Source organism: Podarcis tiliguerta (genome assembly GCF_965153285.1).
Source record: "Podarcis tiliguerta genome assembly, chromosome: 6".
NCBI classification, from domain to species: domain Eukaryota; kingdom Metazoa; phylum Chordata; class Lepidosauria; order Squamata; family Lacertidae; genus Podarcis; species Podarcis tiliguerta.
The window spans coordinates 96,288,395-96,311,696 of record NC_139539.1 but is presented as its reverse complement, the minus strand read 5'-3'; the positions used below and the strand labels follow the sequence as shown (position 1 = coordinate 96,311,696).

General features: G+C 43.2%; 1 long non-coding RNA gene across 1 annotated transcript; it reads right to left on the bottom strand.

Moving 5' to 3' along the window:
* Window positions 1-14,289: 14,289 nt before the first annotated feature.
* Window positions 14,290-22,297, bottom strand: LOC310680214. The gene is made up of 2 exons (XR_014512696.1): window positions 18,681-22,297; window positions 14,290-14,539 (listed from the first exon to the last, which is right to left on the bottom strand). It is a non-coding gene; the product is annotated as an uncharacterized lncRNA (long non-coding RNA).
* Between the last annotated feature and the right edge of the window lie 1,005 nt (window positions 22,298-23,302).

The window sequence follows — 23,302 nt, the reverse complement described above, 5'->3', positions numbered from 1 at the left end:
TTTTGCAATATTCCTTATTTTTTTCACAAAGCTTCTTTAAAGCCCACTAGCGTTGTTTGTTCATCACATACGCTCTTCAAATATTCCGAAAAATTTTCCCAGTCCTCAATGAATTTATGATCTTTCTGATGTCTGATTTTCCCTGTTAACTTGTCCAGTTCTGTGTAATCCGTTAACTTCAATCTCCACTCCTCTACAGTCGGTAGATCTTCTTGTTTCCATTTTTGGGCCACTAAAGTTCGCGCTGCTGGTATTGCATATTGGAAGAATTTGCGATCTTTTTTATTAATTTCATTTCTCGTTATACCTAGAAGGAAAGTTTCTGGTCTTTTCACAAAACTGTATTTTAATATCTTTTTTAACTCATTATAAATCAACTCCCAGAACCCCTTCATTTTTTTGCATTCCCACCACATGTGAATAAAGGATCCTTCTTTCTCTTTGCATTTCCAACATTTGTTATTGGTTTTAAACATTTTTGCTAATTTAACTGGTGTAATATACCACCTATATACCATTTTCATCGTGTTTTCTTTTAATGTGGTGCATGCTGTAAACTTCAAGTTATCATTCCATATTTTCGCCCATTCTTCCAAATATATATTGTACCCAAAATCCTTAGCCCAGTGAATCATTACCGACTTGACTTCCTCGTCCATCGTACACCATTCCAATAACATTTTATACATTTTTGAAATAATTTTGCTGTCATTATTTATTATTTCCTTTTGAAATCTTGAATCTTTTTCTGTAAAGCCTTTCTCTTTCAAATCTTTTTTAAACATTTCGTTTATTTGGTAATAGTTAAACCAATCATATACGTATTCCTTTACTTGTTCGTATGGCTTCAATTTCCATTTACCTTCATCTTTAACCACTAAATCTCCATAAGTAATCCAACTGCCTTTCATATTGATTTTTTTAACACACGTAACCTCCAATGGTGACAACCAATGTGGGACCCCTGATTCCAGCAAATTTTTATACCTCTCCCATACTTCCTTTAGTGATTTCCGGACGATGTGGTCTTCAAAACTTTTGTGGCCCTTCTTATTCTCCCACCAAAGATACGCGTGCCACCCAAATCTGTTATCGAATCCCTCCAGATCTAACAATTTGGTGTTCTTTAATTTTATCCAGTCTTTTATCCAACAGAGGCACGAGGCCTCGTAATATAATTTCAAATCTGGCAAAGCAAAACCTCCCCTTTCTTTCGCATCCGTTAGCAATTTATATTGAATCCTCGGCTTTTTGCCTTGCCAGATGTATCTTGAGATACATCTCTGCCACTCTTTAAATATCCTCGTCCCTCTCAGTATTGGGATCATTTGGAATAAAAATAACATCTTTGGGAGCACATACATCTTGATCGATGAGATTCTGCCCCAAAATGATAGATTCAATCTACCCCACCCCTCCAGATCTTTTTTAATTCCGTTCCACACTGGTATATAATTATTCTGAAACAAAGCAATATTTTTGGGGGTTATCCATATTCCCAGATACTTTACTTTTTTCACGACTTCAATGCCAGTTTGTTGTTGCAAACCTTCTATCCGTGTTTGCTCCATATTTTTTGCTATAATTTTAGTTTTTTTCTTATTTAGTATGAAACCTGCCACTTTGCCGAATTGTTCAATTTCTTCTATCACTTCGGTTGCACTCTCCATCGGGTCCTCCATCATTAATACCAGATCATCCGCAAAAGCCTTCACTTTATATTCATTTTGCCCCACTGACACCCCTTTTATCACCTCATTTTTCCTAATTGAGTTTAAAAAGACCTCCAGAACCGTTATAAACAACAAAGGCGAGAGCGGACATCCCTGCCTTGTACCTTTCGATATTTTTACCTCCTCCGTCATTACATTATTCACCATCAATTTTGCTCTTTGTTCCGTGTAAATTGCCTTTATTCCGTTGAAAAAATCCTTCCCAATCTCCATATATTCTAAGTTTTTTAACATAAAGTCCCATGAAATATTATCGAATGCCTTTTCGGCATCCACAAACATCATAATTGCCTGCTTCTCATTCCTGGCTGTCAGATACTCTAGAATATTAATTAGGTTCCTTACATTATCCCTCATCTGCCTGCCTGGAAGAAAGCCTGCTTGGTCATCATGGATAACTTCTTGTAGTAACTTTTTCAACCTGCTCGCCAATACTCCCGCAAATATTTTATAATCTGTATTCAGCAAGGAAATTGGCCTATAGTTCTTTACTTGTGTTGGGTCTGCCTCTTGTTTAGGAATAAAAGTTATAAAGGCTTCTTTCCACGTCTCCGGTATTTCTTTTTCTTTCAAAATATTATTCATTACTTCTTTCAATGGTGTCAACAGGGTCTGTCTTAGCTCTTTATAATAGCTTGCTGTAAATCCATCTGGTCCTGGGGCTTTCCCTTTTTTCAACTCTTTTATAATCTCTGCTATTTCCTCATTTTCTATTGGGGTGTTCAGCTTGTCTTTCATATCTGTCGGGATCTTTTGCACCTCTTTTTCTCTTAAGTATCTCTCTATTTTCCTCATGTTATTTTTTTCGTTGCTTTTGTACAGTTGTCTGTAAAAGTCCAAGAATCCTTTTCTAATTCCTTTCGGGTTGGTTATCTCTTCCCCATCTACTATAATTTTAGTTATTGTACTTTGTTCTTTCCTTTTCTTAATTTGCCAAGCAAGCCACTTTCCAGATTTATTAGCAAATTCAAAATTTCTCTGTCTTAACCTTTTGATGTTCCACTCCACTTCTTTGTTTATTATCATGGCAAATTGTGTTTGGAGCACCTTTATACTTTGCTTAATCTTGGAGTTATTTGGTTTTTTAATTAATTTTTGCTCATTGTCCATTATTTGTTTTAGGATTTCTCTCTTTTCTTTCTCTCTATTTTTCTTTTTGATTGAATTCTGTTGTAAAAAGAACCCTCTCATCACTGCCTTGCTTGCGTCCCACACTGTATTCAGTTGTTCCTTGGGTGGTTTGAGAGTGCAGAAGAGATGTCTTGGACATATGGAACACGAGACCATGTTGAAGCATCAAAGCAGGAATATCTGAGAGGTGGGGGGGGGGGGACACGAGAGTGAAAGGACTGGGCTTCAGAGGGAGAGCTGGGTGGCACCAGCACGCAGAAGGTACTGAAAGCTAAAGGAGGTGATGAGGCAACCCAGGAGCAGAGGAAACAGTCCTAGGACAGAGCTTGGAGGAGACCCTCAGGGACGGAAAGCAGAGATGGCAAGATGGAGTGTCCCGCTCTTGAGACACTCGGCAGCAGCAGCAGCAGAGGACAGACTCACAAAGACATAGGGCAGGGGTCAGCAAACCTTTTCAGCAGGGGACCGGTCTGCTGCCCTCAGACCTTGTGGGGGGCCAGACTATATTTTGAAGGGGGAAATGCCCCACAAATAACCCAGAGATACATTTTAAATAAAAGCACACATTCTACTCATGTAAAAACACGCTGATTCCCGGACTCTTGGCGGGCTGGATTGAGAAGGCGACTGGGCCAGATCCGGCCCCTAGGCCTTAGTTTGCCTACCCGTGGCATAGGGCATAAAGGGAACTGAGCAGCAGAGAGATCAAGGAAGACAAAGACTGAGCAGAGAGCCGCAGGTGGGGCAGCCCCCGCCCTGGAAATGCAACAAGTTTTGAGCTGGCTTAACTCCCACAAGGTCCTCCATTAAACATAGAAACATGGAATTGTAGAGTTGGAAGGGACCCCAAAGGTCATCTAGCAAAGAAGACGAAGACGAAGAAGAAGAAGAGGTGCGGCAGTGGTAAATAAAGCATGATTAGCTCAGTTGGTAAAGCATTAGACTCTTAATCTCAGGGTCCTGGGCAAAAGATTCCTGTAGTGTAGAGGGTTGGACTGTGCCCCAGTTTGAGTCTGCAGAATAAGCTCTGTGCCAGGCTACTTGCTATTTTTTGTAGCACTGACTTCAGTCTCCTTTTGTGTGCACCTTGAAGAATGCATTCAACTAGGGAAGTATAAATGTGCACATGAAAGACCCCTGGAGGTTACTGTTATTGGACCAAACTCATGAGCCACACAGAATGAAATGCTGCCTTGCCATTATGGGAAAGCTTGCAGAATAAAATATATGGAAGGCAGCTGATATAATGAAAGCAGTGTGTAGGTTGTCAGTATTTAATTGGAAAAACCTTTCACACACTTGGAGGCACTGCCAAGAACAACCTTCTGTGAAAGGCATCTGCTTTCTTAGCAACAGCTAAGCTGGACCCAGCCAGGGAGGTGATGCTCCCAAAACTCCTCTGGCATGGCAAAGACATGCATGCAGGTACTTCCCACACAGAGTGGGTGCTCATGGCAGAGGCAGCGAGAAGAATGGGAACGGTGATTCACCCAAATGCTAAAGAAGAACACAAGGGCAGTGGAGAGTTCAGAAGGGAATGGCCTGGTTTGCACCTAATGCCAAACCATGGTCTGAATGTGCAAACCCAGCCCAGGAGATTTACCATGCATTGTTATCTCCCAACAAACCACAATGGGAAGACATGGTTGGTTGCTGGCTTACAAACCATGGTTTGTTCTAACTATGATTTGATATTGTTTCCAAAACCAACAGTCTTGCTGAACCATGGTTTCTTTGTCCACCTGACCCCAGACATTTGCTAAGCTACAAAGGCAGAAGGCAAGAACAGTCGGAAAGCAAAACAAACATGGGTTGTGGTTTGTTGAAGAAGCCATGGCTTCTGGATGAGCACAGGCCATGTGGGGTAGGGGAAGCATGGTATCCTAATAGCAGGGGTGGCTAACCTTTTTCAGTCCAAGGGGTAAGTTGATGATTGGCTGCACCTCCAAGACCTCATGGCCAACATGCGCTTGCAGATGCCCACAGAAATACCACGCCTATGGCACACATGCACAGACGGACAGGCATGGGACACATTCAGCAGAAGTGGGATGCACAGGCAAGCAGGCAGACCCTTGTCAGATGAGCAGGGGGAGGGGGAAGTCAGCTCCCCATCATCCTGCTGGTCTGACAGAGAGGTGGACACCTCTCTGCTTACTCCACTTACACCAGCATGACAAGGGGAGTCAGCAGCATCAGCTACTGCTTAGAAATTACAATTTATTTAACAAAACAAAGCAAAACCCAACACAGCAGCCAAATTGTTGAGGGGCTCAGTGCTGGATATGAGTTTGCCTCCCCTGCTTTCCACTGGGCTGGGGATAATAACCCCCTTAAGGTCACTGTGACTCAGCGGCTCCAAAGCTTAGGCTTGCAGTTCCGAGACGAGTCTTCATTCAGTCTCCCTCCTAGCTTCATAAGGTGGCAAACTAAGGTGCCTTGGGACTCAGCTAAGTAAAGGTAAAGGTACCCCTGCCCGTATGGGCCAGTCTTGCCAGACTCTAGGGTTGTGTGCCCATCTCACTCAAGAGGCCGGGGGCCAGGGCTGTCCGAAGACATTTCCGGGTCACGTGGCCAGCGTGACATCGCTGCTCTGGCGAGCCAGAGCCACACACGGAAACGCCGTTTACCTTCCCGCTAGTAAGCGATCCCTATTTATCTACTTGCACCCGGGAATGCTTTCGAACTGCTAGGTTGGCAGGCGCTGGGACCGAACAACGGGAGCGCACCCCGCCGCAGGGATTCGAACCGCCGACCTTTCGATCGGAAAGCCCCAGGCACTGAGGCTTTTACCCACAGCGCCACCCGCGTCCCTTGGGACTCAGCTACATTAGTTTTAAAAAAGAAGCAGCATTTTGAATGTGTTATAAACATGCAACACCAGATGGCACTGGAGAGCAAAAAATAATAATTCTTAGTGATTTTCTATAGTGGTTTTTTTCTTTTGTTATAATGATTTAATTTCTGACTTATTTATAGCGTGTTTTTTCCTGTGTGTAGATCCACCCTTGGTATGAATTCCCCCCTGGAAAGGGAGAGTTGGGTGGGGCCGAGCAACTGGAGCGGAATCAGGCTTTGACAGAGGTAAGTCTGTCTTTGCAAATGGAAAGCCAACATTGGGCCTTCCCACTGGCGGAGGAAGAGGAGTGCAGGGGGAGTGCACTGCCCCCGACAGTGTGATCCTGGTGGCTGCCCCCCCCCCCCCGTGCTGGGCACCACGCCCCTGCAGGTGGCGCGCCATGCCCCTGGGATGCGTGCCAGCCCCGCCCCCGCCTGCTCTCCGCCCCCCGGCATTAAGCTCCGCCACTGGGCCTTCCCATGTTGTTGAGCTGCAGCTCCCATCAGCCTCACTGTGGCCAGCAGGGGCAATGGTTAGGGATTACTCTCCCCAATGCCACTGTTGGTTTCTAACCCCAGTTGGACTAGCTCATATTTGGCTCCCCCTGCCGCTGGCGGGGGTCATAAGGGGTGAGGGACATACTGGAAGCAGGTTGCAATGGAGGCTGGCATTACTGTAGGCAGGTCACCTTGGACACCAAGCCATGTCTCTTATTGATTTTTAATGGAGCCAATGCTGACCTTACTTCTCCAAAATTAATTCTGTATCTGTTGGTTGCCGCTCATCTAGTGATCTCTCAAGGGTGGAAGCCTGCATCCTATTAGTCTATGGATCTAGGGTTTAAAAAAGTCATATTCATTGCCATTTCTGAAATAATGACTCATAAAATATGTTCCACCACGGTGATGCTGACACCTCCAACTTTGCTTCTGCTTGGGGGCTTGTTTGTGATTTATATGACCAAACCATCTCATGGTTGGCACATTCTCTAAAGATGACATTATTTGGCAACAATCATGAAGATTTGGTATGTTTGGGACAAATGTGAGCCTTGTATTCAACCTTGTAATGTATATTTACCCATTTTTTTAAAGCTTTCTATGATGATGATGATGATGATGATTTTATTATCTTGTAATTTTATTCTTCCAATGTTTATGACTGTATTTAGTACAGATAGGATGAACCTACAGAATCAACCTCTTGCCGCAATCAACCCTTTGGAACTTTCTACTCCATTAGGGTTGGTGCTGTGATGCTTTTATGGTAATGATCTCTGTGTGATCTTTTGTTTGTATACATTTTAATTCTACTAATGCTTAATTGTGTTTGTGTGTTTTTCTGTGTATACGTCATCGTGAAAATTCATCAGCATTTTATTATGCATTTCCCCTAATATACAAAGATGTGCATGTAATTTTGCCTAATACACACATTTTTGCAATCACCCCCCCCCCATAATACATTTTTTATCTTATTTTCACTAATATATGCATTATTATCCACCTTTTGGGGTTAGGGGACTGAATCACAAAATTCAGAAAAGTGTGAATTTGGAAGAATAGCTGTGTTTCAGTTTGCCTATTGTACATTATCATTAAAATCAGAACCAAACTGAACTTCTGCCTGTTCTCAGGCAGCTCCAAACTAAGTTAGGGTTGCCATATTTCAGAACACCAAAGTTGTTGAGCTTTATTTGGCAATCCCAGACATACAGCGATTTTGCACCCGGACGCTGTTTACAAGGGGCGAATACCAGCTATATCTGGGAAATTCCAGACATATGGCAACCCTTAACCAAGTACCAATTGAATTATGAGTGTCACTCTGACCTCCCGGTATTCTGTGTGGATCACATAGTGAGGCAAACAAGGACATGATCCATGGCAAGGCATTTTCCAAGCCGGCTTAGAACCTCCTGTGTGCTAAAAGCAAAACAGAGAAGGTTGACTCTTGAATGACCAGTCCAAACGCCACATGGGGAGAAAACTCTCCGTTTTACCCAGAGTGCACGGGGGGCCTCTATACAAGGACCAGGGAAGAGCACTTCCTCTCTTGCTAAACTCTGGGTTGACATTTTTGCTGAGCATGTTGATTTGTTATATGGTTATAGTTACCCTCTTTTCTTTTTAAAAAAATGTTGCTGTCGTTCTGTAGTTGCTTTTGATGCACACATTGACAGATATGGTGACTCAGTAATAATTTTGTTAACCTGAAAACGGAATACCTACCTTTGTCACAGGATGGTTCAGGATAAAAATTCAAACTGATTTTTTTGCCGTCTGTCTATCAACTATATTTATGATGCAAAGGTCTTTTAATTAATTATGCAGCTAATAGTGAGTTTATAATTATGTATTATTATTTTTAGCTGTTATGAATGTAATTATAGCATCAATAATGTTTATTTGCGATACTGATTGCAACACTGATTAATTATTGTTGTGTTTTACATCACCCAGACACACTGACCAGGTGTTTGGAAGCTGTGGCTGGATGGTTATGTGGGAGCCGGTTGAAGTTAAATCCTTTGAAGACAGAGGTCCTCTGGCTGGGACGGGACAATATGGGATTGGGGGGGGGGCAACTCCCATCTCTTGCAGGGGTGCAATTAGTGCCAGCATCGTCCGTTAAGAGTTTAGGTGTAATCTTCGATACCTCCCTCTCTATGGAGGCGCAGATTACAGCTATAACAAAGGCGGCATTTTTTCATCTCCGCCAAGCTAAGCAGTTGGCCCCTTATCTCTCTCGCCCTGACCTAGCCACTGTGATCCACGCGACGGTCACCTCCAGACTGGATTATTGTAACTCGCTCTACGTGGGGCTGCCCTTGAGTCTGACCCAGAAACTCCAGCGGGTGCAGAATGCCACGGCGAGACTCCTTATGGGGTCTTCGCTGCGAGATCACATTCATCCAGTACTATACCAGCCGCACTGGCTCCCAGTGGCGTACAGGATCAGGTTTAAGGTGCTAGTTTTAACCTTTAAAGCCCTATACGGCCTAGGACCCTCGTACCTACGGGACCGCCTCTCCTGGTATGCCCCACAGAGGAACCTACGGTCTGCAAATAAAAACATCCTGAAGGTCCCAGGCCACAGAGAGGTTAGGCTGGCCTCAACTAGAGCCAGGGCTTTTTCGGCTGCGCTCCAATCAGCTCTGTCACAAGAGACTAGGGCCCTGCGGGACCTGACATCTTTCCGCAGGGCCTGCAAGACAGAGTTGTTCCACCAGGCCTTTGGTCAGGGCGCAGCCTGACTCCCTCCTCTGGCAACCTGCACAGAATTTTGCTTAATGGTTGCCATCAATTTGATTTTAATTAATTTTTATAATGAAATGTTTTTAGAATGTTTGATTATTTGATTGTTGTTAGCCGCCCTGAGCCCGGCTTCGGCTGGGGAGGGCGGGATATAAATAAAATTTTTATTATTATTATTATTATTATTAATAAAGGCATTGTTATTTATTTTGAGATCGTTTTATCACTGTGACTTTTTTAATTTTTACATTATTTTTGTAATTGGTCTCCTCCCTGCCCTATTTTCTTTTTTGTGTCCCTGTTGCTAAACAGGCAGCCCACTAAATGTTTGTAATTTCTTGACATTATTTAAATGTTCTAACCAAATGCCTGTGAAATCTTATCAGATGCAGTCCACTTGTTTGTTAAAGAGGTGGGTTTTTTTTGGGGGGGGGTTATGTTGGTGTTGTATTTTGCAGAACGTGGGATTCACCTAAAATCAGTTTGGAGTCTGGGTGTGATTTGTTTGTTTTTAAGTTTGTTCAAAACTTTCAGGAAGAAGGGCAGGATATAAACAGAATGACTTAAAGGTATGTATGAATAAAATAAGTTAGTAATTGCATTTAAAGACAATTGCTGTCCCAAAGCAGCACAAGAACCAACACGCCCCCCCCCCGGGCCCTCCAGGCTCTTCCCATCAGCAAGGAGAATTGTCTGATGCCCACAAGGGCAGAGAAGAACAGGAAAGAGAAAGCAAGGGGACGTTCACGGGGGGGGGGGGGGGGGAATGAAAAGGACAGCTCCAAGAAGCACCAATAAAAACAAAATGGGTTCTGAAGGGCGGCTGGCAAAAAACTGATACCCAGGCTGATGGCACTGATAGCACCAAGAAAATTAATTTTGACACCATAAATTGTTGCTGGGCAAACGCTTGGAGTGAAAAGCTTAGAGCTAGGCTTGAGCTCCAGCAATGTCTCAAGTCAGCCCAAATAGCTGGAGGAAAATATGAAGAGCACATGTGGAACTAATTACTTATGTAGACTCTCTGACAAAGAACATTTCTGCAGACTTTTCATGGGGGCTTCACTTTCAGGAAGTGGCTGTAATTACTGTGCTAGTCCAAAGCAGCCTGTTTGTGACTTGACTGTTCCAAGAGAGAGAGAGAAAACCAGATCCTTTTCTGAGTCCAAAAGACCAACAAGTAAAATAAAAGGAAGCTCAGCTGAAAGAATCAGAAAGTTTAGATTATTATTTCCCTTAATGACCAGTTCGTGAAAGTGAGTTTTGTTTTGTTTTTTAGATTTATTTTAATTCACTCTGAACTGAACTTGCTGCAGCAAAACTGTACTTCTCGAGTTTTTACAGCTTTTCCATAGTGGGGCCCATTTCCTGCCCAGTTGAAGAAAAAAACCTGGCCTCAAGATGAAATGACTGCTTAACATTACACTAAAACATCTGGTACCATTTTATACACAGACCCATGTCTGAGAGCAGGCAATTCCAGCGGTCTCACCATCGGCACAGTGCATACCCAAACCTCCCTAGGGTGACATCATCCCATATATGGATGCTCAGACCCGGCCCTCCCCCTTCTCCTGGTCCTAAATTCATTGCCAGATCCAGAGTCTACTGCAAATGTGCCACGTCAAGGCTAGAAATCGCAGCACTTCAGCGCATTTCAAGGAGTGTTGCAGGGCTTGGAGCAAAGAGGAGAACAGAGCCTGATGCGGGAAGGGGATTTCCCCCCCACAGACTAAAGGAGGATTATTGTTAATCTCACCCTATCCTGCTCCGTCGCCCCAGTGTTCAGACTACCTGTTCAGGACAATGCTGTTGTACAGTAGTCTGCACATTGGTTAGACTGGGCAAGGGAACGCAGCGGCCTGGACACCCGAGAACATCGCGCACAGAAGAGCAGGACGGCTCCTTTCAGAACTGACCTAGAGTCTTTTTCTTCACAGGTTTTGCATGCTAGGAAATAGGGACACTGTCCAGGCACACGGGAAGAGGACTTGTCTGAGTAATGCACGGAAGACATTCCGGTAAGGCCACTTCAGAAGAGCGTCCGACCTACGATCTGGAAATAGGGGACACTCCGTACCCTGCTGTGTCAGGCAAGAAAACTGGACCTCTCCTGGTGAGCTAGTACACAAGCAAGAAAAACAAAAGGTATAGCTTGGACCCATAAGGGGCATAGGAGAATGAATGCTGCCATTGCCACTGGCAAAAGTACGGCAATTTTAAAATGCCATATTTTTTTAAAAAATTACTAATACCATTTATGCATTACCTGCAGAATACTAATAATAATTAAATTGTGGAAGTGTGGAAAAAAATTGAGTAGGTGTCTTCAGCACTACTGGTATTATTTAATATTTATACATTTCAGATTTTAAATTCAGTTTAAGAATATTATTTCTATTTATACAAATGAAATTATTGATTATCTTAACCCCAAATCTGAAAAATACTTGTTTACAAAGAGCCCGATACACTTCTTTCCTGATCCTGTACACAATATGTGGACAAATATTCCTCCGAAATCAATGGAGCCTATTCCCACCTAATAGCCCCCTTCCCCCAGTCAAGCGACGCTCATCTACACAAAAGTGCTGGAGTGTCTGAGTATTTTGCGTGTAGGAGCTGCGAGAGGCAGAAACACAGATCATGCCCTAGTGCTGAAGCAAAGACCCACACATTGCGGAGGTCAGAGCTAACTGCTTGCCTGAATTGTCTTCCGTTCCCTGTGCATTTTGAGGCACAGCAGCCAGTTGTTTCTCCCCATCTCCCCACACAGTGCTCTGCCTTTCCCCTTGCAGCCCATTTCTCCCTGGGATTTGCTCCCACCCCTGCATGGGCCACCCAGCGGCCTCTCCACGTGGAATAAGGAATCACTTGCATTCAAATTATTGTGTTTAGGATCAGAATGCCAAATCAGAAACATCTTTAAAGACATCTGTTAAAATAGTGGACCTGTGCAATTCATTATCACAAAGAAGAGCAATCAAAACTAGGTGCAATCACAGATGATTTGCAACAGGTAGCCAAGGCAGACCTCTTCATCAAAATCAATAAAGATCTTGTGGCACAGGTATCATGCCACAAGTTTTCACCAGATGCAGGAAGTTTTATTCTGAAGATAACTTTTGTTCCTCTAAACGTCTATGCCTTGCTGATGGAAGCCCAGGATTCCTTAAGACTTCGAGGCCACAGAGCCTACAGACTAAGTTCCTGGACCATGAATCCCACTGATAAAAGTGGAATTTGTAAAAAGATGAAAATGTTTCCTTTGGTGCATTTTCAACTATCCTATTACGGTGGTGGGGAAGGGGTAGAACTTGGTACTGAATGAAAGTCTTCATGGAAGGAACGGCAGGGGGGGGGGGATGGAAATCTGTGCTGTAATTCGATACCCTCTTAACTTCAAAGGACATTTCTTTAAGCTTTAAGCTTGGTATTGGTTAAAAAAGAATATTCTCAAGCTTTGAATGAAGATTTTAAGTTAAATACACTGCAAGCACAGATACGTGTGTTATAATTGCAAACAAAATTATATATGCACATTATTATAATTTACATTCCTGCACCCCCTCTCCTCACCCCACCCCTCTTGCAGTCTCAAAGAATTCACTACAAGTTTCACTGTGGGCTAAACTAGACAGTATATTAAATGTGCATATATCTTTAAAATGTCTTACAAATAGCAGACACAGGAGGGGAGGGAATCAGGATGGTGGGGGGGGCAGCAATTATTTCACTCTGTGCTACAATCCTGGTAAAAAAAAAATACCCGCCACCCCCACCCCCCTCCAAAAAAAACCAAGAAGCTGATACCCCACTCAGGAGAGAAGCTGCCATCAAGTGCCAAGGACAGCTGCCCTCCTGGGGCAAAGAGCAACCTTTGTGCTTGGAGAAAGGATGGGCATTTTTTTTGCCAGGAGAGCAATGCAACAAATTTAGGGTAGAAAAACAACCCCCCTCCCCCACCACACGCCAGGTTCCCAAGTGGGCATAGACCAACTCTTATTTTTAAATTAAAAAGTGGATGTATTAAATGGATACATGCACATAGTAAGTGGTCTCATATGACCCTCTCTCTGGTCCCCAAAATGCTCCAAGTGTCCGTAGGTCTTGCAATCCTCGTGCCAGGGACATAGGACTGGGTGTCAGTCATCCCCTCTGCTGCCGCCTCATTCTACACATAGTTACTCTGCTTTTATGGACTTACTCTCAGGTTAACAGGACTGCAGTCTTAGACTTGTTTCAAGCCATCGTATCTATGTTTGTACCAGACTTTTATCATGTTAAAGCCTGTCATTTGTTGCTGTTGTTTTAACAAATAGCAAGCACAAAGTTGCAGCTGCAAATTCAAAGGAGCCGAATGTCATGAAAAGAGAAACGTAAAATGTTAACAATTTTTAAATTATTGCTTTGATCTTTCACTTGATTTTATAACTAGACAGCACAGTGGCAAACTTTTGTGGCATATAAGGAGGGGTCAATTAAGGTGGAGGGACCAAAAATATTTTCAAAGGATGGGTGAACAGGCTGGCTATCATGCAAGTAGCAATACAGATTTGGGGTCAGTACGTTTAAAAAATATTAATTTGTTTCCTGTATTTTATTAATAAGAATCAAGACAAAAAAGGAAATATTCTAGTTCTAAATGTCTTCTTACTGTACAACTACAACAACTGGAGTGAAATCCCCCTGGAATTCACATTCTGCTGTCTAGGAACAAGCCGTGGGTAGAAATTGTCTGCATTTCCTCTCACGTGTATCTCTCATTTTCATTTGCCAGACGGTAGAGGGGAAACGGCAAAAGTGCAGACAAAGAGAGGGAGAACCAGCAAAGGCCAGAGAAAGAAAAAATCTACATGGCTAGGCAAGGATCTTAAATACTGTCTTTGGGGAACACTGATTTGTAGGAAGTCAACAAACACAAAGATCCAATAATGTTTTTGTGTGTCTCTTGATTTGAGATTTGTAGGAATTTGGTGATAAAACCAAGGGTTTGAAGATGCAGTTCAACATGTTATTCTTAATTTATAAAGCTTATTCAAGAATGAGGCTGAAATGAGAAAGTTTGTTTAGTGGAAAATGCAAAGCAGAATTAGGTCCCGTAGTTCATTGCTACATGGTCACTACATGTTGTGGTGAATGAGGAAGATAGTATTCTTGCAGAGCCAGCATATGAAACTCTTTAAAATCCTTAAAGTATTAAGCAATCCCATTTTTTTTATGCTGTGCTTGCAGCATGCTCTGTTTTTCCATTTTACCACATAGAGCAAAACCCGAGGAAAAAGCTCTCTAAATTAAGTAGTTGCAGTTTGAGATTAGAAAGAAAAAGTTTAAGACAGCCACCATTTCCTTTAGTGAGGCAGAAAATACAGCTGAGGTGAAGGATGATTTCAGTTATCTACAGAATGATTTCCAGCAGCCATCCCAATCGAGACAATGCAGCTGATGACAAGATTTACTCCCTACATTTCTGCTTCTTTCCACCCCCATGTTAGGCAACCCTTGCATTTCGAGAATCTCTTCCTCTCTAACAAAGAAATGTCTGCAGACCACCCAAGGATCCTTGTCCTGAGGAAATTCTGTAAACAAAATTAAACTCCATTAGCCAAGCATTTTTAACAATGATAAAAGAAATAAAAATTGACCAATCAGGTTTATACAGGACTATAGGTGCAATAAAACTTTACATTACCTGCAGTATCTAAAATAGTTTCTCATACTTGCACATCCCCATATTTCTATGTTTGCTTTTACTTTCACAAAACTAAAATAAAAACTGGCAAGGGATGGGGTCAAACAGGAAATGGGAGAAATAGTCGTCTATCATCATCATCCATCATCATTTCTATACCACTTTATTTTTTTTGGGGGGGGGGGTGTCTCAAAGCGGGTTAGACCAAAGGAAGGAGATAAGAGAAGTATTTTTACATAGCATCTAACAGCACCTCCCCAAAAAAAAACAAAGCAGCATTTGCAGAAGGTAAATTTGCATTTGCAAAAATTACGAAACAACATTTCAACACAACTCTGCATTTTCTATAAGAGCCAGTGTGGTGTAGTGATTAAGAGTGGTAGTCTCGTAATCTGGGGAACCGGGTTCGCGTCTCCGCTCCTCCACATGCAGCTGCTGGGTGACCTTGGGCTAGTCACACTTCTTTGAAGTCTCTCAGCCCCACTCACCTCACAGAGTGTTTGTTGTGGGGGAGGAAGGGAAAGGAGAATGTTAGCCGCTTTGAGACTCCTGAAGGGGAGTGAAAGGCGGGATATCAAATCCAAACTCTTCTTCTTCTTCTATAAAATCTTAAATCTTGGGGAGAACTAGCTGTGAATGCTGTATCTGAGTATGTTTTGGCTATTAGTTGTATCTTTTTCAAAATCAATACAATCGGGACAATGGAATTCTAATAATGTGCTGAAAGTAGAGTCTTCAACATTTTAAAATATATGTCTTGAATATTACTAACCTGTAGCAGCAGCATGTGAGAGACACAGTTATAGAGTGAATGTAAAACATACATTTCCCCATATGACTAGAAAGCATTTAAATAGCGTGACACGTCTTGTAACAGCCCCCGCAGCCTTCAAGCTTTCAGTTCAGCCAGTGCTTTATTGTTAGTTGTCAATATTCCTTTATTGCACACTTACTGTTCTTTGAAGATTGAATTTTGGCAAACCACAACATACTTCACACCAAATTAAAAGAGCAAAGTATATCACGAACTTTTAATGGAGTTTTCTAAAAAAAATATTATATGCATATCATAATAAGATTCTCTCCCCCCCCCCCCAGCCACCAAAATGAAATACTAATTAAACTCTCCTTCCTTGGAGGTTTTTAAAGAGAGGTTGGATGGTCATCTGTCATGGCTGCTTAAGTTGAGATTCCTGCAGGAAGTTGGACTGGATGACCCTTGGAGTCTCTTCCAACTCTAAGACTCTGTGATTCTATGAATATGGTGGTGTATTCTGTTTCCATGTAACACTGCTGGGGTGCAGGAGGACAAATTGCTATTCTGAAGTATCAAGTTCATAAGGATCTGACGCGTGTTCTGTTTCTGCATTTTTGATGCACAAATCACACTTTTGAGAACTGACTTTATACTGGCGTTTATAACATTGCTTTTTAAAAAAAAATTGGGTGCAATATAATTCATGTGGCAAATCAAATGTGAATTGTGTATAAAAGTTCTTACACACTGTGAGCTTTTAGGCCAACAGCCGTCAGCTGGACCATTTTGGAAATGGCAATTTCCACCAACAGGACAATGTTTTATGCATATTTTGAAAACCCAAACACATATTGGGTAAATACTGTATTTTTCGCTCTATAAGACACACCAGACCACAAGACGCACCTAGTTTTTGGAGGAGGAAAACAAGAAGAAAAAAATCTGAATCTCAGAAGCCGGAACAGCAAGAGGGATCACTGCAGAGCGAAAGCAGCAATTCCTCTTGCTGTTCTGGCTTCTGTGATAGCTGTGCAGTCTGCATTCGCTCCAAAAGACGCACACACATTTCCCCTTACTTTTTAGGAGGGAAAAAGTGAGTCTTATAGAGCAAAAAATATGGTATATCCTTAATTTTAAAACCCAGTAATGCTTTCTTTGCACATATTTTTACATCCACCCACCCACCATGAATGCAGACTTTTTGAAATGAATTAAGATTTGTTCTGGGCGCATGTCTTGCTTCAATCTCCGTCTTGTGTATGTCAAGAAAAAAAAACAATAATGTAAAGAACAGCGCAAGTTTTCTAAATAAAGTAAACGTCTTCTTTGTTTGAGAGCTCCCCAATGTGTAAAGTTTGCTTGTGTACCGTGCCTTCGCCCTCCTTCTGCCGTGAAGTCAGGCTGCTAAGCCCAGAGCAGAGCATCCCTGCTGGAGCAATGGGCTGGCCGGCCAGAGTTGCCATGTGTCTGCCTGTCTACACTTGCTGTGCAGAACATGCACTCACCTGTACAGCAGGCACAGACAGGCAGTCACATGACAACCCAGCCTGAAAGACAACCAGCCAATGAGAGAGCCTCTCTGGCGAGAGCATCTTCACCACGTCACTTCTGGATCTCATTCTGTTGGTTCAAGAACTAAAATCATGTATACAGTTTATTGCCAGTTTGTACAAAACTTTTGAAGGAAGCCAACGATTAACAGTACCTACAAAATGCAATAAAACCCACTGCTGAAATTTTTTTTTTACTGTGCTTTTTATAGTCCTCTTTTCCTACTGATTCTGACTAGCTCACTCTGAAATGCAGCACACACGGCAGAAGGGGATGGCTGTCATTTTTAGGACTGTCTCCTCCCATTACTGGAACTGCAGCAGTGCAACACCAACAATACTCTGTTGTTTCTTTTCACCATTTGAGGTACAAATTTAGTGGGCACAACAAACATGCAAGTTGAGCTGGAAAATATTTGCAAATTGCAATCCTATCTGCATCAGCTCAGAAGTAAGTCACATTGAGTTCAAAGGGACTTACATCCCACGTAAGTGAGCACAGAGTAGCTGTCTTTTAAGCTGCCTTTAAGTAGGGAGAATGCAGTTGACTACCTTGCCTGTTTTCTCATTTGTGGAACACACAAAAATAATCTGGGAATGCAGTTTAAACAGGATTTGCCTAGATAAAATGCCATTATTTCTCCTATTGTTAGAATTAAAATGATTCCCAATTGCACTTTAGGGTGCAAAAGGTTAACGTACCAATTCCAACTGCATAGAGTTTTATATAGGGCAAACTAGTAAGCTTTTATGCAAGAGTCTAAATAGACACAGGTCCAACATTAAAAAGAAACTGGTGTGCAGAATCCTCTGAAAAGCTCTAGTATACCTTAAAGCTGCCGTATTGAGTCAAGGGAGGAGATTAAAAAATTTAAAAGGTGAGTCCAAGAGGAAGCTATGGACGTAATGAAACTTGGATTCAGTCCACCACAGAAAATAGTTGTCCCTCTTTAGCTGTTTGTTCTCCAGTGGCCGCCCCTCAGGAGGTGTTCTGTCAGGGGCCTCACTGGCATATTTGGAAATCTGAGGAGGTTTTGTGGACACCATCCCAGAATGGCTGCCATGGGAGTGTGGACAGCCACAAAATGGTGGCCTTAGGGTGTAGCCATTTCAAAATTTACTACTGCAATTAGACATCCATTTCACAAAAAGCAAAATGGTGAGGTTAAAAGATGAGCAACTTGCCAAAGAATCTGCATTTGAGGCAAAAGGTGGGGTCTGATTCTCAGGGCACAAAACCACTTCTTTGAACTACAACAGAATGCCCATTTAAGCTGGCGGCTAATTAATTTCCTCCAAATCACCTTGAATTAAATCCCTCTAATATTATTTCTCCAAATTAGTTCAGAAATCACTCCAAATCAATTTATCCCACATTCATCACCCATATCTATCGTGTCCAATTAACTCTCAGGCCACTCGTTTCCCCTCTGCAACCCCCCAATATTTCTTGTCACAGAGCCATCGCATTAGTCGGGCAGGAAATGGAAGAAATAGCAAAAAAAGAAGGGAAGGGGGAAAGCCCCTTGCACCTCTCTCTTCCCTAGGAGCTCCATCCAAAACACACACACACACACACTTTTATATTATATATGTGTCTGCTGCCCATAATGCAGAGTTCTCTGGGAGGCTTAGAATTAAACAAAAAACTTCTGGTGAAATAAAGCTTAAGGCCCCCACACCAAAACTGAACAGAACAAAAACAGCTATCAAAATCTCACCCCTTAAATTTAACACGCAAGATTCGCACCGGAGATGCCCAGGAAGCTGTTTTGAAGAACTCCGGGAAGAGAAAGGTCCCCCCGGCAGGAGCACCAGGAGCACCACAAGGGGACCTGGGGAGAAGCCTCTCCTGGGGGGTCCTCTCTTCTGCTGCCCCCTCAGGAGTTAAACAAAATGTACCCCCCCCCCGTGCCACCCTCCAGGTTTCTCTGTCTCTCTTTGAGCTCCACTCTCTCACACCAGGGTCAGCTCACTTTCTTTCTTTTCCTTCCTTCCTTCCTTCCTTCCTTCCTTCCTTCCTTCTCTCCCTCTCGTTTGCTTGCACCCTTTCCCTGCAGCTCTTGCCTGGAGCCTCTTCCCGCTCTCTGCTCTGCTCTCCCAGAGGTCACAACAGCAGCAAGCCCTTTCCCTCCCATGCTCTTGCAACGGAGCCATGCTCGCAGCAGCAGCAGGCGCCAAGGAGCACAGAGCCACTCGGTGGCGCACACTGCTGGGGCCGGAGAGGAAGCAGCAGCGAAGAAGCCCCAGAGGATCTTTCCGCCTGCCCTCCATAGAAAGTTCCTTGGTGGTTGGTTTTTCAAAAAAACAAAACAAAACTTTAGTGTTTCCTCTCCTTGACAGACGGGGCTGGGATCTACTGTCAGTGGATTTTATGGCTGGCTAAGAAGAAAAGATGGACTGAGGTTTCTCAGGCATTGCATACCCTACAACATTTTTCAGATGAAAACAGGGATGTCCTATTCAATAATGATAGTAGTAGTAGCAGCGGTGGTGGTAGTAGTAGTAGTAGTAATAATAATAATAATAATAATATTTTTATAAACATGAAACATTAAAAAACTTCCCTATACAGAGCTGCCTTCAGACGGCTTGGGGGTTCTCATAACTCCATACCCTCCAACATTTCTCCAATGAAAATAGGGATGTCCTAAGGAAAAGCAGGATGTTCCAGGATCAAATCAGAAACCAGGAGGGCTTCTGTAAATCCGGGACACTTGGAGGGTCTGTCATTGGAAATGTGTCCTTGTGGGTGACAGGAGAAAATGGAGTGTGGCTTGGGATATTTGGGGGCTTCAGAATCTTGGCAGGGCTACAAGAGGGGCTCATAAGCAACTACAAAGGGCAGAGCCACACTCACCTGACTTTTAAGGCTGCTTTTGTTCCGCCTCCAAACACCCCCCCCCCCGCCATTGCTTCTCTGTTCTCTCCCACCCCATCCCTCTTTGCTTTCTCTCCCCTGATATGCAAGCCTTCCCTGGGCCTTCTGCTCCCAGCAGTTCTTTTCTCTGGGGCGTCCACCGCCTTCCCTCCCTGTTTCCCACACTCCTCTTAGGTCAGATCCTTTTGGTCTCACCCTCATGATGACCAGGATAATCCTTTGAATGCTTCCAGTCTCCCTCCCGCAACTCATCTTGAACTTGGCAGAAGATCTTTCCCTGCGGTTTTATCTTTTTAAAGTTTTGGCAAATTGGTAAATATATATATATATATTTCAGCAAGTCTATATGATGGGTTTCAATCTGACACCTACTCAGTCTTTACTGTCATAGCGAGGACCCACAAATGGCTTCCCCACAGATCCATGGTTCGCAGTATCATATTTTCCAAAACTCCATTATTGTATTGTTCTTTGGCTGTGCCATAAAAATGGACAAATAAACATTGATCAATATTTAAATCTTAACATATTATTTCGGGCAAGGTAGGAGAACCATCACCTGAAACACCACAGAAAGGCAATAGCTTTATGAAAACCAACAAAAATGTCACAAAATAGTAAACTCGTTTCTAAATTCTTAAGTTCAGGAACTCTGAAGAGCTCAACACCTGGCTCATTATTTCCTGACATATCACCTGGCTCTTCTTGTGGATCTCCCTGCTCCCTGCCTTGCTTTTTGACAATGGTGAGCAGCCTCGTAACCACAGAGGAGGAACCCGCAGAACTTGCTCACTTTAGAAGCATCTCAGCTGCAGGGCATGAAGAGGAAGTTCCAGGCTGGGGGGGGGGGGGGGAGTCTGTGCCCCGGCTCATGACATTGAGAGGCAGCACCCTGTTTTGCTCATCTGATGGAGGAGGCCAACCGGAGCATCCTCTGGAATGTGCTTGGAAAAATCTGTCCTTTTGTAAAGAACGAGTTTGTTTGTTTTTTAGCTGCAGCAACTCTGTCAGAAAGCAAGTTTGGAATCAGAAGCAAAAGGCAAAGAGAGAGAGTGCTAGCCTGAGAGTTTGTTGAAAGAGAGAGCCACGAAGGACTTCCTTAACTTCTGAAATTAGCTTCAGGCCTGGACAGCAAGCGACTACCGACCGACCGGCTTTGGCCCAGCCGCATTAGATTTCCATCTAGTGATCACCTATAGAATGGTCTAGAGCATCCTAGGTAAATAAAGTCAGTGAAACCCAAATGGTACACTATTACCTAATGGTTGGAGAAGAATCAACCGTCTAAATGCAAAGTCTACCTTCAGCTGGTGAGAAAGCATCTTTCTCTGGTTGTAGATCCTGCTTCAGATAACTAGATTCAGTATTGTTTCATAAGCATACAAAGCAATACAATGCAAAGATAGTCATGATAGTCCTTTAGGGGGAAACCTCCCAAACCCACCACTGGGCAATACACTTATAAGGGCCAACCAGACCATCACTCAAATGTGGCAAGTTTGTCCAGAAGTCCTAATCACACAGGGGGGCGGGGGATAGAAGAGGGAGAATCTAGCTTATGCTGGCCTCTTCCACACACTCAGCTCCAAGGCAGCAGAGATTGCAGGTTGTTGCTCCTTTATCCCAACATCTTAAGTGTGTAATCTGATATTTGCCTAGCAGCAGGGAGGGACTTGCTGAGATATTCATGGAACTAGAAAATGTGTATGTTTAACTTATGAAATAGTGGCTTGTAATTTTATTGAAAACTTTGGAGTATTTGATTTGATTTTGTATATTTTATGATTAAAAGAACAACCTTGAAACCAATGCCAGACCAGACACCATAACTCCCGTTAAAATATTCTAGCAGACCCACTGAAATCAGTGGGTGTCAGTCAGTCCCGGGGCTGCCAAGAGTGTGATAGAAGCTGAAAGGGGTACCAGTTCTTACCCACCCAGGCTGCCTGTAGCTTGAAATCTGAACATCAGAGGCTGTGTGAGCAGTGCACCCCGCCCCGGTCAAGACAATATTCACATTGTTTCCAGAAAGCAATATGGGGAGGGGGCTGAATTCTTTAGAAAAAGCCATTCTTAGGTGCAAATTCTAAACTTTTCTGGAAGCTCCATTGCCAGTTAAAGGCATTCCCCCCCCCCCAAAAAATAAATACATTCTACCCCCCAGTTTGATGGAACTTCACTGTGCTGGTTGATCTAGTCACCTACATGCAGTGCTGAATACATCACTTGAATCCATCTTTATTTTTAGCAGGTGTGTGATTCCCTGATGGAGATCAGTGGGGAAGCTCAAAGGCCAAACAAAACGTGAAAGAGCAGCTCTTCCCTTCTGTGTTTTCCACAGTGGATGTGGGAACACAAGGAAGAGCTAATGCCCATGTCTCACAATTCTGATCAGATATCCAAGTGGTTGCTATTTAATGCTAAAGAAATGAGGGGGAAAACCAGAAACTGCAAGTGACTAATAATAATAATAATAATAATAATAATATCTTTATTGTCATTGCCCCCTTCGGGGACAACGAAATTACTTGACTGCTCCATAAAAACACTAATTAAACAATACAGTATACTACAGCAAGGGAGATTAGATGACTTTCAAAGTCCGGGCTTCCCATTCAGGGCCAAGATCGCTCTGGAGAAGAAGCTGTTCTTAAGACGGCTCGTTCTTGTCTTCATCGTCCTGTATCTCCGTCCCGACGGCAAAAGCTCGAAGAGACAGTGACCAGGATGCGATGGATCTTTTACTATGTCCAGTGCCTTCCTATGGCACCTTGTGGCATACATCTGCTCTAAGGTGGAGAGTGGGCAGCCAACAATGCTCTCTGCTGCCTTAACAACCCTGCACAACCCCATCCTGTCCTGGGTAGTACAGCTTCCGTACCACACACATAAGCCATAAGTGAGCACGCTCTCAATGGCACAGTGATAGAAGGCAAGCAGCAGTTTCTGTGGAATATGTTTTTTCCTTAGTATTCTCAAAAAGTACAGTCTCTGCTGCGCCTTCTTCACAAGCCCCCTTGTGTTGACACTCCAGGACAGATCCTCTTGTAATTCAATGCCCAAAAATCTGAACGTTGTTACCCTCTCCACACAGACCCCATCAATCAAAAGTGGCTGGACGTTGCTCTTCTGTCCACCACAACTTCCTTTGTCTTCCTTGTATTTATGAGCAAGTTGTTAGCTCTGCACTATTAACAGCACTATAGTTTTGCCCCCAATGAAGCTTTATCCAGAGCATCCAAGTCGGGGGAATGAACTCACAGATTCTGTCACCAACAGATGCTGGACAGCAAGACTCTGGTTTCCGCTGCATGTTCACATATGCGAAGTGATTTGAATACTTAAAAGCACAACATACATGCTAGGATCATTTTTGAAAAACTGTGGGGCACAGATTAGGGCCTGGGTTCCCTCTACCAATAATCTCCAATGCAGTTTGGAAGTCCAATTTCCCTCTCACAA